The sequence below is a fragment of the Lepidochelys kempii genome, chromosome 1 (genome assembly GCF_965140265.1).
Source record: "Lepidochelys kempii isolate rLepKem1 chromosome 1, rLepKem1.hap2, whole genome shotgun sequence".
Classification (NCBI taxonomy): domain Eukaryota; kingdom Metazoa; phylum Chordata; order Testudines; family Cheloniidae; genus Lepidochelys; species Lepidochelys kempii.
This window is the reverse complement of record NC_133256.1, coordinates 254,856,143-254,874,636: the sequence shown is the minus strand read 5'-3', so window position 1 is coordinate 254,874,636 and position 18,494 is coordinate 254,856,143.

Here is an 18,494-nt window from a genome sequence, read left to right as displayed (position 1 = left end):
ACTCACCTAACCTGTCCCCTCATCTCAAAGCCCCTTGCTTCTCATTGCTCCCAAGAAAGATTTACCCAAGAGTCCTAGCTGAGTTATTGTTTATGAAGTTCTATTTGTTTTGTAAATGCTCCATTTGACACTCCTCTCCCTCCCCTCCCGCAGCAACAGTCTTTAGTCAAATTAGACGTAAAAGCTAAATGTGGGAGCCAGGGCTCCTCGTCAGCTCTGAAACGGGCAGAGATGAGCTCAGGTGCACTGGGCTGCCTACAGTGGGGACATTTCCTAACCCATTTTAAAACCAGGGTCAGGTGAAGTAATGTTGAAAGTGGTCATAGCTACAGTACAGACCAAATAACCTCAATTTTTAAGTGGCCTGACCCACTTCCAGTTCGAACTCGGTTCAGTGGGTCTACACTTTGGTCAAAATCTTGTCTCACGTCAAATCAGCAGGAGTTCTTAAGTGGGGCTGAAGGAGTTCTTAAGTTCTTGACTTAAGTGGGGCTCAAGAATTAAGGGCCTGTGGGGGTGAGAAATTGGTGTGGCCAGGTATATTGTCAGTTACAAGGATGAGGAGCTCACAGGACAAAAGCCAAAGTAAAATGATTTGCATAGTGACTGCAAAAGTAAGGAATAATCATACCTTCTAAATGCAAATCCCTTGCACTCGGACTGCTTAAGGGCAATTAGTAGCCAATCAGGCTGCATATATTAGCATATTGTGCAGTTATCAAATAGCCAAGCAGTCGTGGATAACGGTACAGCATTCCTGCACTCCGGCTTGCTGGGATCATTCCACCCTAATTGCTGTTAGTGTTATATGGTAAATAGGGGAATACATTAATATAATAGCTGTAAGCACAACCCAGTAAATAACTTATAGCAAATTATTTATTCAACAAATTTAGCCTCTTTATGCTTCAAAATGTTCCAACAGCCAGTTTATTGTTTTCTCAAATTTATTGATCAGTCAGATTATTCACTAAACAGTTTGTGGTCTGCAGGTGATTCTGTGTTGGCTAGTTTTGACTGAACACGTGGGCCACATGGCATTATCTGTGTTCTTTGACTGGACGAGCATAGCTTGTAGGTGAAGGTTTCCGGTGAGTATGTTTGCATTTAACAGTGTGAAACTGACACACATTTAGTATAATATCTCTAGTCAGGCCCACAACATTTTAGCCATTGCACAAACACAAAAGAAGGCACAGTCCCCTGCCTCAAAGTAGTTACACTCTAAAAAGACAGATCAGACAAAGACATTTGGTTTTGAGGTTCAGAGACACTGGTTTGGGTTTCAGCAGCTCTGCATTCAATTCTTGGCTTTGGGACCTTGAGCTTTGATCTCCCTGTGCCTCAGTTCTTTATCTAAAATGAGGATAATCATGCTTCCTTGTCCATTTAGCATCTTTAAGGCGGGGATTGTCTCTTACTATGGGCTTATGCAGCACCTAGCACAATGTGACCCTGATCTTGGTCATGGCCTGTAGGTGGTACTGTAGTATGAATAATAATAAAAGAGATAGCAGGTAAGGGAAGGAGGGGGCTACATTTAAATGAAGGGGCTCAGTGGCAATTGCCCACATCCTGATAATACCTACTGTATTCCCTAGCTCTATAGGTCAGGGAGGTCTTCAGCCACTTTTACAATTTGCCCTTCTCTCTTTCTGCCAGGGGCATAAGAACTTGCTTGGGTTATCCCTCCATCTTTTTGTTGGTCAGCCACAAGGTTGAACAACTTAAGGATGTCTTTCCAAGAGCTGCTTAGCTAATCTGTCTTCTGTCATCCTAACCACCTGTCCTGCCACTGAAATTGTTCGGCTTTCACTCCATTTACTATACTAGTTTTTCCATAGACCTCCCACACTTCCCTGGTTGATCTTCTCCACTCATCATTCTCACCAAGTGGCCTCCAAAATTTGTCTCAACATTTAGTTTTTAAAAGTGGTTATCTGGATAATAGGATACATTAATAACACAATTGCACCCTCCCCATATCCACTCCCACTTTGCTGTGTGTGAATGTTTTCTATTTACTTAAAGGTTCCTTTTTCTGAGAGTGTTCTTGCCAGGGAGTTTGTTCACTAGAATACTGGAGAGACAATCCCAAAGGAGTGCAGGCACAGCTGAAGCAAATAGGAGGATTTTTTTTTGAGGGAGGCTGGCTAATGGGAATGTTTGGGGAAGGATCAGGGTGGCTGGTGGAGGTACTGGGAGGAAGTCTTGGGGCTGGTGCATAGAGGTGCTTGCTGGCTGGGTGCTGGGAAACTGCTGGGGGAAAGGATGGGGCTGCTGCATTAAGTTGCTTGCTGGCTGGAGGCTGGGGGAAGGTTTGGATACTGCTGGGTGGCTGAATGTTGGGGGTTGGTGTTGCTAATGGGGTGTGAGTTGGGATTGATGGGTGAGGGATTAGGGTGCTAATGCTTTTGTGGGGGGCTGGTGGATGTTAGAGTTTCTTTCCCCCCCGCCCCCATCCCTGCCCACTGAATGTTATTCCAGAAACCATCACCATGATGGGGAGCTAGCAAGGTGACCATGGCAGGGGACTGGCTGAGTACTGTGAGCAGTAGGGGTTGCTGGGTCAAGGCAGTAGGGCCCTTATCAAGGGAGGAAGGAATGAAGTTGCAGTGGGGGAGGGGACAGGAAAGCAGCAGCCACAGAAGTGAGCAAAACGTTTCTTCCTTACTCTAACCTTGCTCCTCCTGTAGCTTAGCAGCTGTCACATTTGACAATTCTGCTGTGACCGGTTACCCATTCCCATCCCACGTGGGGCCCTCATCTCCACTTGAGAAGTGCTGACCAATGGTCTTTATGAAGCATCTCGCTCAGGTATTTATACCTGCGTGTGCTGTATGAGAAAACAGACAGTTACCGGTAAGCGTTTGGCCTCCTCCATTAGTAATAAGCCTTACAACTTTGCAACACCTTGCATCAGCTGCTTGCCTCCCATCCACATTCCAAGGGATCACTCCTGCTTCTCTTTGCAGGCTGGGATCCAGCGAGGGAGCTCTTTGACACAGAGCAGTACCCTCCATTCCATGCAAATTTATGGGTTTTAAAGAGGAAGCAAGGCAGTGAAGGACCCCTTCTGATTGCTAAGTGACCACCAATACTTCCCCACACAGACAATGCTGCTCTCCATCAGCACCAAAATGGAGCCTGCTCTCCACTGGAGACTGAAGGGAAAAGCAAATCTCCACTGCCAGTACAAACCATTTCAGGTTTATTTTGTAGAGTGTCTTTCAGCCTCCCAAGATACCTAGCAGACTTAAATAATGCATAATAGCAGAGGAAGAGAGAAATTAAGAAGCATAGCTAAAGGAGAAGAGATGTTTTCAGATGAGATTTGAAAGTAGATGGAGAGTCGATGAGGCAGAAAGATTGAAAAAAGGCTTTTCCAGATCGCAGGAGTTATAAGGGAAAAGGCTATCTTAACAGCCAAGGCAGGTGCCAATTTAGGACCAGAAAAATGGCCAGTTCTAGATGAGCAGGGAAAGGGGTAGAGAGAGGAGACCCAGAAGCTACACCAGCGAAAGAGGCTAAGGAGTACGAAGGGTAACTGAGTTGGTTCCTGAAATGAATGGGGAGCCCCTGGAGCTCTGTGAGGACAAGGTGATATGTGCTGTGCGTCCTTGCATGGCATGAGATGGCAGACACAGTGGCATTCTTCACTCACTGTGGCCTGGGAAGCTCAAGGAGGGCAGAGGAGGAGGATGTCGTAATGATAAGGAGATGGAGCAGAGATGGAAGTGAGGCATCAACAGATAAGAGGAAAATTTTCTGTATTCAGATCTCGCTCCCTACTTCTGATATGGTCTCTTGGGGGTCAGCTCCGGGCCCCTCAAATCCAGGAGACATTCTGTGTGTACTCCGGTTATATGGCCCCCACCGCTTGCTCCTTTCTGGGGCTTCCTGCACTATGGACAGCGATTTGTTTGTAAACGGATTGCAAGTTGCTTTAGCAAAGTTATCGGATCATCTTCTGGTTTAAATGCAGGAGAAGGGATCAGAACATACCTCAGCACCCATGGTTTGTTGGGACAGAGGAGCAAGGCTGTCTGGGGCGTGGGGTTGTCTGTGCATTATGGACTGGATCAGAAACCAAGCAAAGTGTGTGTGTGGGGGGGGGTGGTATTAAAATATAACTGGGTTCAGAAAAGAATTAGGTAAGTTGATGGAGGGTAGGTCCATCAATGGCTATTAGCTCAGATGGTCAGAGATGCAACCCCATGCTCGGGGGACCCTAAACCACTGACTGCTAGAAACCAGGAGGGGGAAGACGGGGTGAATATCTCCAAAATTGCCCTGTTCTTTACACTCCCCTGAAGCTCTGGCACTGACCACCACCAGAGACAGGATAGTGGGCTAGATGGACCACTGGTCTGACTCAGTATGGCTGTGCTTTTGGTCTTATTAGGAAATGAAGACTGAAAGGACTATAGAAGGAAGATACCATTGGGGACAATTCTGTCTCTGCCCCAGCAGCATATACAGACCATACAGGAGCCAGGGAAGATACACCTGTGTTGAGGCTGGGAGTGGGAGCAGGAGCGGCCATGCCCATTGCACTGTGAGGATTCTGAGCTACTGGGCAGCCTACAGGAAGCCCTAGAGAGGCTGCTCAGGGCTGTTCTAACTTATGCCAGTGGCTATTCCACCCAGCAGGTGGAGGGTGCATAGATGTCTTACATCCATCTTTGTTTCCTCTGCTCCTGGCCTGCCCTTTCGGTGCTCTGTCTCTCAGGAGATGCAGCCCAGAATCAGAGATTCATAGATATTTAGGTTAGAAGGGACCATTATGATCATCTAGTCTGATCTCCTGCACAACGCAGGCCACAGAATTTCACCCACCACTCCTGCAAAAAACCTCTCACCTATGTCTGTGCTATTGAAGTCCTCAAATTGTGGTTTAAAGACTTCAAGGAGCAGAGAATTCTCCAGCAAGTGACCTGTGCCCCATGCTACAGAGGAAGGCGAAAAACCTCCAGGGTCTCTTCCAATTTGCCCTGGAGGAAAATTCCTTCCCGACCCCAAATATGGTGATCAGCTAAACCCTGAGCATATGGGAAAGATTCATCAGCCAGATACTACAGAAAATTCTTTCCTGGGTAACTCAGATCCCACCCCATCTAATATCCCATCACAGGCCATTGGGCGTATTTACCATGAATATTTAATTACCAAAACCATGTTATCCCATCATACCATCTCCTCCATAAACGTATCAAGTTTAATCTTAAAGCCAGATAGATCTTTTGCCCTCACTGCTTCCCTTGGAAGGCTGTTCCAAAACTTCACTCCTCTGATGGTTAGAAACCTTCGTCTAATTTCTAGTCTAAATTTCCTGGTGGCCAGTTTATATCCATTTGTTCTTGTGTCCACACTGGTACTGAGCTTAAATAATTCCTCTCCCTCTCCGGAATCGACCTCCAGTAGACTTTTCTGGTGCCCCACTGTGCTAAATGCGCCCTTCTGGAGTCAGCCTGACTTGTCTTCAGGGATGATTTGCAGGCCACTCCCCTGCAGTGCACCCTCAGCACAGTCTAGCCACAGTGTCAGTAGCGGTGAGCGGATTTCCAGCCAAGGGACAGTTGGAAGGGTGGGGATGGGGAAGGAGCTGGGGAAGGCCGATCATAGGAGGGGAGGAAAGAAAAGGCAAGGCCTGCGGAGGGATGCGGAAGGGAGAGAGGAGATCTCAAATCTGTTCATTCTGAGCAAAATGTTGCTTTCTGTTTTGCAAGCACTGGTGAAGGAAGGATAAAATGTAAAAAGTCACCATGCTGAGAGCAAGAAGAGCTGCCTGGGATAGCAAAAGCCACTGCGGTAGAATCATAGAATATCAGGGTTGGAAGGGACCTCAGGAGGTCATCTAGTCCAACCCCCTGCTCAAAGCAGGACCAATCCCCAGTTTTTGCCCCAGATCCCTATATGGCCCCCTCAAGGATTGAACTCACAACCCTGGTTTAGCAGGCCAATGCTCAAACCACTGAGCTATCCCTCCCCACTCCTGCCCTGAGCTAAGAGAGAGCAGGTTTGAATTAAAAAGCACAGCAAACCAAATTAATCCCACACCATTCCTTTTTGTGACCGGGGGCAGGAAGCCATTGGTGCTGTGGCAGTTCAGGACTGCTATCTGCTGACACTCAGTGCTAGATGGGACAGTGGATCGAGACAGGACACTTGAGAGCCAAGCCCGTGGTCTGCAGGGCAGCACGCACCAGTGAAGCACACAGCTGACTGATACTGGCTGGTGACTGGGTGGGCTGAGCTGCCTCACTTGGAGCCTGATCCAGAGTCCACTGAAGTCAACGGGAGCCCTTAGAAAAACCAAGGGCTCAGAGATGGGAGGAAGGCAGGAGTCTATTTAGGGGGACTATTTGGAAATCAGAGAGGGTGAGCTAGGCTGGGAGACATTGTCTCTCCAGGGGACTCCTAACATTCTGTTCAGCCTTGCTCTACGCTGATGATGGAACTCCCTACAGGGCATGTTTGCAGACTCCCCCTTGTTCTTGCAAGTGCCCTCCGCTTCAAATAATCCAAAGGAAGCTGTAACCCTGGAACTAAGTGTATGACTATAAATAATATTCTAACAACAGTCCCTTAAGTGTCCTTTCTAGAAAGAAGTGGCACAGAAGCCTCAGGCTGCTTCAGACATGAAGGACATGACATTGTCTTTTTAATTGTTTTTGTTTACTGATATTGTGTGTATTGTATCATTTCCCCAGGCCTCTAAAACCTGCAGGTCAGCAAAAGGGCCATCGAAATGAAAGGGGGTTTTGTAGGGACAGAACCCTGGACAACCCAGTCATACTAACCGAGCTGGGAAGGAGGAATATTCTTGTGCTCAAAGATTCCCTTGCAGTTTTCACAAGACAAGAGGCTTGTCCTAATTAAGTCCCCACTTACAAAATTATGATCTGTCTCCCTACAGATCCCTCCACTTCTTCACTTCCTGTCCTAAACTATGATGTACGGTTACTATGTGATATTCAAGAAGTGCCACATTTCATTCCAGAAGTGATTGTGGTTTAGTGAGGGAAGAAAAGCTCCCCATATAGATCGTATATCATTTTGTAAAATGCTATGCTTCTTGGGGTGAAAGGAACTATTCAAATGCAAGATATCATCGTCTTCTGGTGAGACAGCCCCTTTGGTTCATGCAAGCAGAGAGGAATCATTGCAGAAATCCCCTGGGCTTTGTGGAAGGAGGGAAATGCTGGGAGCTGAGATGCTATGATGATGGGCCATATAAATGCCTGGATTGATAGATATGAGAGGAAGGGCCCCTGCTCTCCAGGGCATTCCCCCTTCTGTAGACACAGCAATCTGCACCTTTAACCTAACAATGCTCGAAACAGCTTTAAATCAGGCTATGTCACAGAGGGTGCTTGGGTGCAGGTGCCTGGCCAATGGCAGCATGGCTCCTGCAGAAGCCATATTATTAGGGGTATGTGGGGACAGGGGAGCAGCAAGAAGGGTCCAATCTTTCACAGAACAAAGGGTTCCCTCTTCTTGTGGATTCTGGGGATCCACAGAGTTGAGAGGCTCCACCCCAACCCTTCTCTATGGATCCCCCCACACCAAACCCCTCGGCTCAAGGGAAGAATTTGAATGAAATGCTGCTAAATGACCTCATGAGGGGTTCCCACCCCCATCCCTGTAGGTGGCCCCTTGTTTTTGAACTCACTTCCTTCTTGGATTGGAAAACTGGCAGACTCCTGGTGGAAAAAGCAATATGCCAAGAAAGTGATGGTCCTGATTGCCAGAGGAATATAGCTTGCTGGGAGATAGTGACTTCTATTTAATGAAACTGCTGTCAGAAGGTAAGCGCCGTACACAGCATTCAGCAAACTATAGTAAAGTAAGTTTGAGTCATCGTTTGGCAGTGCAGCGAAGCACGTTAAAGAGAACAAAGGGCTGCACAGGAGGACATTTATCCCAGGGACACCAAATTATTACTGGGTGCCTTTGCCAGGGTATATTATCGTTTATTGTTTGCATGGCTGTGGTGCATAGGAGCCCCAGTCATGGACATTGTGCTAGGTGCTGTACCAACTCAGAACAAGACAATCCCCACATAGCAATGGCCATCCCCGCATGTGCTCTCTCTGTGCACCAAAGGGCATTTGCCCTTCCTGAGTCTGGGCTGGTGCTTCAGACAAGCACCCACCCCGACTCTCCAACGCTGCTGGTAAACACCCTGTGCCTCAGGGGCCCCACCTATATAGTGGGACCTGGGTATCCTGAGGTCTAGGGAGGCCTCACTCCCATCTTTCATGTGTCACTCATGGCAGGGGCTTCTGTCTCCTTCACTCTGTTCAGTAGCGTGAGGAGACCCGTGGAGTGCTATGAACTAAGCCCTGTGTATGGGGCTAAGCAGAGCACAGCCACCCTTTGCCCCGGAGAGGAGGGGCTGTATTTGGTTGTTTGGTGCACGAGGAGCTATGCACACTGCACCAGCCATGAGGCAGGCACAGATCACACTCTGCAGGGTGGATGTGCACACAGCCTTGCCTCCTCCTGGCACCCCTTTGGGCGCTCTGCTCTCCAAGGGGAGGAAGGGGGTAGGCAGTCCCTGTGGGATGCACAAGGGGGCAGGTTTCTTGTGCATGGGCTCCCCCTCCCACAAGAGCTTCTCTCAATCTGGCCCATTGCTGTTTGGCTTATTTTATCATCTCTTCGCCAGCTTGTATCCGATTCCTGATTCCCTTTACTTTCTCCTCTTATACTATACAGCTGTGGCTGGGCCCCCCAAGGGCTTTTCCTTTCCCAGATGCCTTCAGCGGGAAATGGGGGAAGAGCATTCCTAGTTTTGTGTGGTGTGTTGTTGCCTGGTGTTTGGTTTTGGTTTTTTTAAACCAAATTATCCTTTAAAATATACATGGTGTTGTTTTGTTTCCATTCAGGGGCAGGAAGCAGCAGCTGCCCGGTCCAGGGACACAATTACTCTCCAGTTGCTAGGGCTGGAAGTCACCAGCACCCTCCCCCTCCCTTCTCTGCTTATGTGATGGAAATTCATTTAGCAGCTCAGCATGGAGAATGAGGCAGCCTTCCTTCCCCCTGCAGAGAGGAGCCTTTGGAAATGCAGGGAGCTGCATATCCAGATATGTTCCAGTTGTTTCCTCCCCTTTCAATTACTGCCATTTGACTTCCAGTGTGACCTTTGAAAATGGTCACTCTCACTTGCCTTCCCGTTCCTGCACCTCCTGGGTGTGCTCTCACGTGGCCGGCGTGGAGCAGCTGGAAAGAGATTCCTCTCTGTTGCCGCTGCTGCTCTTCCAGGTTTGATTTTTTTTTTTTTTTTGGAGTGCTGTTGCTTCTGATTTTGCTCTGCTGGGTTGGTTTATTTTCCACCTTTCCCCACTTTGATTGTTAGGAGGAGCTGTGAGATGTACTGTGTGGGGGTTAAGGGGGATGAAGGGTCTGAATGAGCCACGCAGGTGTGTATCCTGTACAGGGCTCAGGCTGTATAAGCGGGTGAGGGTTTCTCTTCATTTTTCCCTGTAATGATGTTGCATTGACTTAATGGCGCCCTTCAACCAAGGACTAGATGCAGTTCATGCTGGACTGTACTTCTAGGGCAGCTGGAAGGATCACTGCTGAGCACATAAAGTGATCGCTTCTTTCCCATGGGCTGATCGATCTGCTTTCATTGTGGTCCTAACCCGGTTGTGTTGGGTGAGCTTAGTAACTAAATATGGGTCTCTCCCTCACCAGCCTGGCCTTGAGGTTTAGGTAGTGGACTAGGATTCAGAAGCTGTGGCTTCAATGCCTGGCTCTGTCTGTGAGACTTTAGGCAAGCCACTTCCTCTCTTTTTGCCTCAGTTCCCAATCTACTGCCTGAAGGATAGATCCATTTCTCCAGATGTTAGTGTGACTCATCTAGTTAAAATGAAGCTTTCCCTAGCAGGGAGTGTCCCTATCTCTCATAGGCCACATCTCTAGTAGAAAGTTACTCAAAGTTTCTGCCAGCATTGCTATGTCACTACACTGCATTCATACTTGGCCGCCTTTGCCAGTACAGTGCATCCTCACAGCGATAACTTGTATCAGCAAAAGACGGGTGGTTCAGAGAGTGTGTTACTTTGTGAATACACCGTCCATGGCCAGGTTATGAATTAGGACCTTTTAGGAATCTGGTGAGGTGTTTAATGTGGGAGGTTTGCATTTCTGTATTTTAAGACCAAGAAAATAAATCATGTTTTCTGCAAAATGGAGCTTGTTTGTGCAGTAATAAACAGCATATACACTGCTAAAAAAGCTAAAGTACATGGTGCTGGCCTCTCTGGGCTGCAACACAGGTCAGAGCATGGGTACTCTAAGCAAGTTCTCCATATTGTTCACTGGGGTTGAGTGGAAAGGATCCTGTTGCAAGGCATGCTTATGCCTTGAGGGCAGTGTACACTCCTAGCACTGGGAAAAAGGAATTGTCCACACAGTGTAATGGCTGCTGGGGTATAGGCCATTGCATGCTTTGCTTCATAATGCTTTGGAGCATCTGAGTTTGTTGTCTGAGGAGTTGCTTGATGTCTTGGTGCACTTCACGATGCACCTCCCTGTCCTTCTGCCTTTCCTCTTTGTCCTTTCGTCTCTCCTCCATTATGTGTTCTTTCCATTCCTTGATCTCAAACTGTGGACTCGGAACTCTTGACCGAGAACATGTCCTCCCATGTCTATTTCTTTTTCCTCTTTATCCTGGTCACTCTTTACGTAGTTGTGTAGGGGGTGACCCTCAGAAATATCCGAGCCCAGGTCACTGAAAAACAACCAGATAAATGGACATTGTTAGATTTAAGGGGTTAGCAGACATCAAGAGATAAGTGCCACAACTCCTCCCTAATTTTTTTCCACATAGATCTGCATAAAAATACGGACAGAGTTGCACACCACTGCTTGCTTCAGTGCAACAACATAGACCGTGGTGAGTATATGTGGGCCTCAAGCCATGACAGGTGGGGGACTGGCTCCAGGGGTCCTAGGTAAATGTGAGGATAGTGTAGTAACCACTGCTAAACTTATGATAGGCACTGATGATCTGATGGGTATATCCCTCATGAGGGTGCCAAAGGCCCAGAGAAGGCAGTTTCTTGAGATGGCTCGAGGTGACATATGCCCATAAGCTGGCCTCTTCACAGGAACAGCATTCCTGGTGTAACCTGCACAGTGGCGTGGTGAGATGTCTTCTTGTGGGGGGAAAAACAAGGCTGCTCTTTCTAAAATGTGCAGGCAAAGATCAAATAATATTTACTTGAATAATTCTGTACAATTGGGCCACAAAAAGGATGAGTTGGCCAAGAGAAGCCAGAAGTCCCACAGTGGGGAAAAGAGTTGATAATCGGTTAGTTCTTTGGCTGTGTTAAAGCCCAGCCAACTGAGCCAGTAACAGTTTTTATCTCTTTCCTGGACCGAAGCACAGCACGCAAGTAACTTGTTTTGTACTTGGACTTTTGAAGATCAAAGTTTTGTGTATTGGACTACAAAGCCGACATCCAATAAGTTTACAACCGTATTTCTGCAAAATTCTATAGTCTGAACGCCCAGTTACTGGATTGCTTGCAAGACTTCTTTTGTATTGTCAATGTATTTAATTTGAATGCTCAGCTATTGATTTGTATGCATTTATTTTTTTGGTTTTGAATGTACTGAATTATCTTTGCATTGTTTTTATTTTGCTAGAAGTTTTTCTCTGCCTACAAAAGCCTTCTGCTAAAATTTGTGTTGGGAGATGCTCTTTGATTGCTTAAGTATTGTTATTTTTTGCCTCGTACTGCCACTGCATGCTCTTAAAACAGAATTCTGTTGTTCCCTGGTCAGCTGCAATTTTGAGAAGGGGAGGGAGAGAAGTGTTGGGGGCCATGAAGAAAGTTAGAAAGAAGATGTGCATTATTGAGGGCGGTAAAATGCACCTCCACAAGTCCCTTTCCCCATCCTCAGTGGATTCTCTCTATGGGTTCAACTGGGTTTCAGAGAGGTCCTGGTTCTCTATGGGCTATACATCCTTCATGTACCCATCCTCAATGAGCTATTCATCTCTGTGCAATTCTGGAGTGTTTCTTCTAGACGTTACAGAGAGTCCATTGTCACACGTGAGTTGGTGGGGCAAGTCCCCCCTCAGTCTGACATCTAACTCTACATAGAAATGGCCACAGCAGATTTCTTGTTGCCTTTTGGAAGGATGGCTGCACTTCCTTCCCCTGAGCCGGGCATTGGAACTTGTCCCTGCCATACCCCAGCTTCTGCATCTCCTTTGCAAGGCCCGAACGTCTTTCTTCCTGTAGGAATGCTACAGCTGACCTTGCACTGCTCCTTCCCCCAAGGTTGTCAATTTCCCAGAACAAACTAGCTTAGGACAGGGTGCAGGTAAGTATCGGCTTAAACCCAGTTTAAGCCGGGAACCTGGGAAAAATAGTTGCATGAGTCTCAAGTTCAGCAAGCGTAGAATGGGTCTTTTCAAACAATGGGCATATCCATTCAAAGTGGAGGAGTAGGCTTGGGCTAGCCACTACATCCAAGTTGGTCTTCTGATGCAGAATGCGGCATGACCAAATGGACCAGGAGTAGTAGGCTGCATCTCTGCATGCTTCTGATTGTTCAATGCTTCAAGCCTACAACTCTGCATTGTTGTCGTTTTCATATAATCAAATGGTTTTGACTGTTTATATGATATTGAAAACTGAAATGAGTCATGACTTATGTCCTTGAGAAAATACCAAACCAAAATGTGTACTGACATTCCGCTGCTCAGTATTATAATTACATGTATTAATATTACGCCCACTGCAGTTTTACTTTAATTTAGGGTTGAATAAATAAAATCAATGAATCTACTGCCTTATGTAACCACAGTTTGAATATGTAACTAAAACTAAGTATAATGCGGTATGCATGAATGGAACAGTTTTAAAAATAGAAAATGCCTAAAAACGGAGACCGAGTTTTTCATGTGGCAGTTAAAAAAACAATTTTATCTGATTAAACCTGCCTCTGGTAAATACCATGCCCTCCTAGCCTTCCTCCCCACAGGCTAAGGAAATCCAGAACTTCTTTCCGGAACCAGCGTGAAGTTTAGCTGACTTTTAGCTGTAGCTTTATATGGAGCCATACCTGTGTGCTCACAAGGTGGGCAAACGGGACGAGAGACATTTCTAAAACATGCTTGACATGACCCCATGGCAGCAGAGTTCAAAAATTTGACCAGAGCGGTCACTGCTATGGGGACAGTGGCTGCTTGAGAATGGTTTATACCAGTATGGCTAATGCAGTACTCACACAGGTATTATTTTGTTGGCAGGACTCAAAACTGAGTGTGCATGCATGGAAGGCTGTGCGAATAGAATTACAGAATCATAGGACTGGAAGGGACCTCAGGAGATCATCTAGCCCAGTCCCCTCCACTCAAGGCAGGACTAAGTATTATCTAGACCATTCCTGACAGGTGTTTGTCTAACCTGCTCTTAAAAATCTCCAATCTCCTCCTTAAGTAATTTATTCCAGTGCTTAACTACCCTGACTGTTGGGAAGATTTTCCTAATGTCCAACCTAAACCTCCCTTGCTGCAATTTAAGCCCATTGCTTCTTGTCCTATTCTCAGAGGTTAACCAGAACATTTTTTCTCCCTCCTCCTTGTAACAACCTTTATGTACCTGAAAACTGTCATCATGTACCCTGCTCACTGGACTCTGATGCAATACTAGGCAAGTTTTATTGGTATAGACCAGGTCTTATTATGTGTTTGTATAGTACTTAGTATAATGGATCCCTGATGTTGGCTGAGACGTCTAGCTCTGCTAATATAAGCATTTCTAGATCACTTGGATGGTGGGATTTTGTGTTTCTCTCTCTTTGTTCATATTACTTAGAAACATGGACCCTGATCCTGCAGTCTGATCCATGCAGGCAGAACCTTACACCTGTACTGAGTCTCACTGAAGTGAAGGGGGCTATGTCTGGGCACATGGGTCTGCTGGTATAGATCAGATTGCAGGATTGGCCCATGCTCATCAGGATACATCTTAATTCCTGACCTCCTTAATCATCGCATTCTTGCTACTTTTCATTTCTTTTAGTCCAGTTAGGTCTTTATGGCAAAACCCCAGGCAGCAGGAACATCCAGTTCCCGTCCGATAATGATTCCAGTCAAAAACTTCTGAAATATGACAACACACTTTACACAACAAATGTACTGGATCTTCTTAGGCCATTGACATCAATCATGTGGCCTCTCTGGATATTTGTACTGACAAGTAAGATACCCACCGTCAATCATAACAGGGCGTGTGATATAACAGTGCCACAGCAGAATAGCGATTGCTGCACGCTGCAGTTTATGCATAAAAGAGGAATCAGATGGACAGGTAATGCCCTTGTCAGGTTTGTAATAAAGAACCTTTCCCTGTCCCTGAAGCTCCTGTGGAACATTCCTTCCTCATGTTATCAGGGGACGCATAGCACACAAAGTACGAGAACTATTTATTGTATTTATTTGGATATGTACAATGTCACCTTGCATGTAGACAATGAGAACACGCCACTTTCTCTCTTTAAAGGACAGGAATGAAATTCCCCTCCTTCCTTCAGTTGCCCTTGCTATTAAATTAAACCAAAACTCTTCCACGGCCCTGACCAAACCGCTATAAGCTTAATAAACTGAGGGTTTTGCTGGATCGCTGGAGGGATAGACTTTCAGAGATGTGGGGCTTTCATTAAGAATGCCCTGCCCCCAGCCTTGGATATGCCCCCACCATAATTCCAGTGATGGCATCTAACCAGAGTTAAAGTGAAAGGGGAGAAAGCGGCACACCGCTCCGATCGTCTGTTAAAACAGAGGGAGAGCTTCCCACATCCTCAGCTTTAATCACGGCATCCAGCTCTGCGTTTAGACACTGAGGACTGTTGTGGTCTGAGACACAGAGTGAAGTGAGGCAGACACTGCTTTTGCAGAGTCCAGTCTATTTGTAATAAGGCTGCTTATCAACCTATATGATAAACCTTAACCCAAGGCTACACACAGACAATTCCCAGACAAATGGAGTGCTTGGTATAAATATGATCACATATGTAATATTTGAAGACACCTAATCATGCAGGTTACACCGAACCCTTGTCAGGATGCCTGCAGATTCAGACAAGAGGCTAGTATGCTATAGCCTACCCATATAATGAGCCACTTCTTGACGATCAGGGTTTAAATGGCTGTGACGTCCGTGGGTGTTTTGCCATTGATTTCAGTGGAACAAATCTGAGCTGTTAGATGGGAAACTCTCTGGGTTAGGACCAAGTCTTCATCCGGGCTAAACAAAGCATAACACAAGACATTAATAAATAGCTTCTTCAGGGAAACAGTCCCTTCTGCATGTCTCCTATACCATATGCACACATTGGTGCAAAGCTGGGTTCATCTTGAGGTTTAAACAAAGCTTCTGCCTGTTTACTTTATCCAAATGCCTACTCATAGTGTGTACCCACCCTAGGGTTTTATACTGCTGCTTATCACTGGATGGCTGAGTGCCTAGTTGAGCCACTCTCGTTTTCTCTGTTAAACCACTGGATTACTTGAGGGACAGAAAAAACTGGAAAGGGGACTAAACAGAGCCTCAGAAGGGCAAAGGAAAGAGTTGTCATATCACAGGGACTTGGAAGGAGGGTATGATTCAGAGGACATGGAGCTCTGTCTTGATCTTTCACTCTCTCATGAAGATCATTTCATTGGCACTAATCTCACTTCTCTCTCTTGCTCTGCAAAAAGGAGCAAATCCTCCTCAGGTACAGAGGGCATGCCAGCGCAGAACCAGTGCAGTCCACTGCCCAAAAGGGGCACACAAGTGCCAAGTGCCAAAGTGGGACACAATGTGTGATCAAGACAAGGGACACAACAATACATTTTTCATGCAGGAAACTTCATATGCTGTGGGACCAATTTCTTTCAGTGCAAACAACTCTCTCTGTAACCTCAGCTCCAGGGGACTTTGTTTCCTATGTAAATTGATTTTAGCAATACTGTTTAACACCAAAGTTATGTGGAACATTGGGGAATTGGGGACTAAAATGAGCAACAGTCCTCAACTGAGAGACATTGGAGAGGTAAGAAGTGAAGGCTTTGAGGAGGCTGCCAGGGAGGTGCACACCCTGATGTAGTCAAAACCCTGCTCTGCGAGGGGGTTGATAGCTGCTGGGGAGGATAAAGGGGTGCTATGTGGATCATAAGCTCATGGAGGCTTCTCTAACCAGGACTGGGTAGCAGCTTTTACACACAGCCTGAAAGGAGAAGATACCCTTATCACCCCTTCTCCTGGGGAAAATTCCCAGCATCCAGCCCAGTTTCACCATCTGAGCACTCAGGGTGAATTTGACCCTACGTGTCATTGATCCAGCAAATACATACTATAAAATCAGGTACCCTTTCTCAGCAGGCATGTTTTCCCAACCTCGCCTTCTTCAGACCTAAATTACTGCAAGAGAAGCCCAGCAGCAGTCTGCCATCTTTTGTAGCAATATATTGCTACAAAAGATGAAGAGAAGCTTCATCTTTCTGAGAAGAAAGCTGTTATGTGCTTTGACCAAATATGGGTAACATTGGAACAGAGCACTAAACTGAGCCGGTTGCTAATCCATATGGCAAAGGGCTTTTTGAATACTTTGTGTATTTTCGGTTTAAACCCAACAAGTGCTTGGTATTTTATGTACAAGGCCTAGGACTGTTTGAGTTACCTTCAGACCTTAGTGGTTCCATCTTTAAAGGTTGTATAATGAACTCAGTGTGGCTCTGCACACTGGTAATGGACAATTAACTTCTTAAGCACTTGTTTGAACAGACATGCATGTTGCTTCACAGCTCAAATTATTCCTGGCCGGAGCAAAGCTACAACCCTCTCCTCCTGTTCCTCACATTCTAGCCTTCCTCTGGAGCATTCTCCTACTTTTATGTCAGTCTTAATTAGATCATGCCAGTCCTAATTTGAGGATGCAGATCTTAAGAAGGGGAGGGGAACACATTAATTTAGACAGAGATGAATGTGTCTGCTTCCATCAGGAAAAAAGAGGGAAGCAAAGCAAAGGCAAAAGAAGAGCAATACCTGCAGATAAATTATACGCTGAAGCTGGAGAAGTCATTCCATCAGAGCACATTAGGGATTTCAGGTGGAGAGAAATCTATATGAGATGTGCAGCACTAGTGTTGCATTTACTAGGCCAGTTACTCCTCCCTGCTCTAGTTCGAGGGGGCAGTCAGGAAGAGTGGGTGTATATTCACGTAATAAAAACCTAAAATCTATATAATGCATTACCAAACGCATATCAGAATTGTATATATTTTGACTTTATGCCTTCTCTGCTGCCCTTGATGCATTATTTGACATCTTAGATCCCAGTCGTGCAAATATCTACACAGGTGCTTAGCTTTACACATCTATTGGCTTCAGTGAGGTTACTCAGTGTGTAAAGTTAAGAATGTGCATGTATGTCTTTAGGATAAGTGCATAAGGATCAGGGCCTTAGACTGTAAACTCTTTGGAGCAGGAACTGTCTTTCTGCATATGTGGATGATGCCTAGCACATTATGGGTGATACCAGAATAATAATTCTAATTGTGATCATACTATACATACACTACAGACTGGAAAGAAAAAAATGCCTCACTAAATTATATAAAAACCTGTGTGAGGCATTTAACTGGTTTGAATAAATCTGTGGTTGTGTGTATGAGGAGGGATATTTAAGACTGGCACTTATCTTTGTTTATTACTGAAACTTAGGGCTGTCAAACGATTAAAAAAATAATCGCAATTAATCATGAGATTAAAAAATATAGTTGCGATTAATTGCAGTTTTGATTACACTGTTAAACAATAATAAAATACCAATTGAAAATTACACATATTTTTGGATGTTTTTCTACATTTTCAAATATATTGATTTCAGTTACAACAGAGAATACAAAGTGTGCAGGGCTCACTTTATATTATTTTTATTGCAAATATTTGCACTGTAATAAAGATCAACAAAAGAAGTACGATTTTTCAATTCACCTCATACAAGTACTGTAGTGCAATCTTTTATCATGAAAGTGCAACATACAAATGTAGATTTATTTTTATGTAACTGCACTCAAAAACAAAACAATGTAAAACTTCAGTGCCTACGAGTCACAGCACATGAATGTTTGGCCTATCTGGCATGTAAATACCTTCCAACGCTGGCTGCAATAGTGCCATGAGAATGCCTGTTCTCACTTTCAGATGACATTGTCAATAATAATTGGCCAGCATTTTCTCCCATAAATGTAAACAAACTTGTTTGTCTTAGCAATTGGCTGAACAAGAAATAGGACTGAGTGGACTTATATGATGTGAATTGAAAAATACTATTTATTTTATTTTTTATAGTGCAAATATTTGTAATAATATAATAATATAAAATGAGCACTGTACACTTTGTATTGTGTGTTGTAATTGAAATCAATATTTGAAAATGTAGAAAAACATCCAAAAATATTTATAATAAATTTTAAT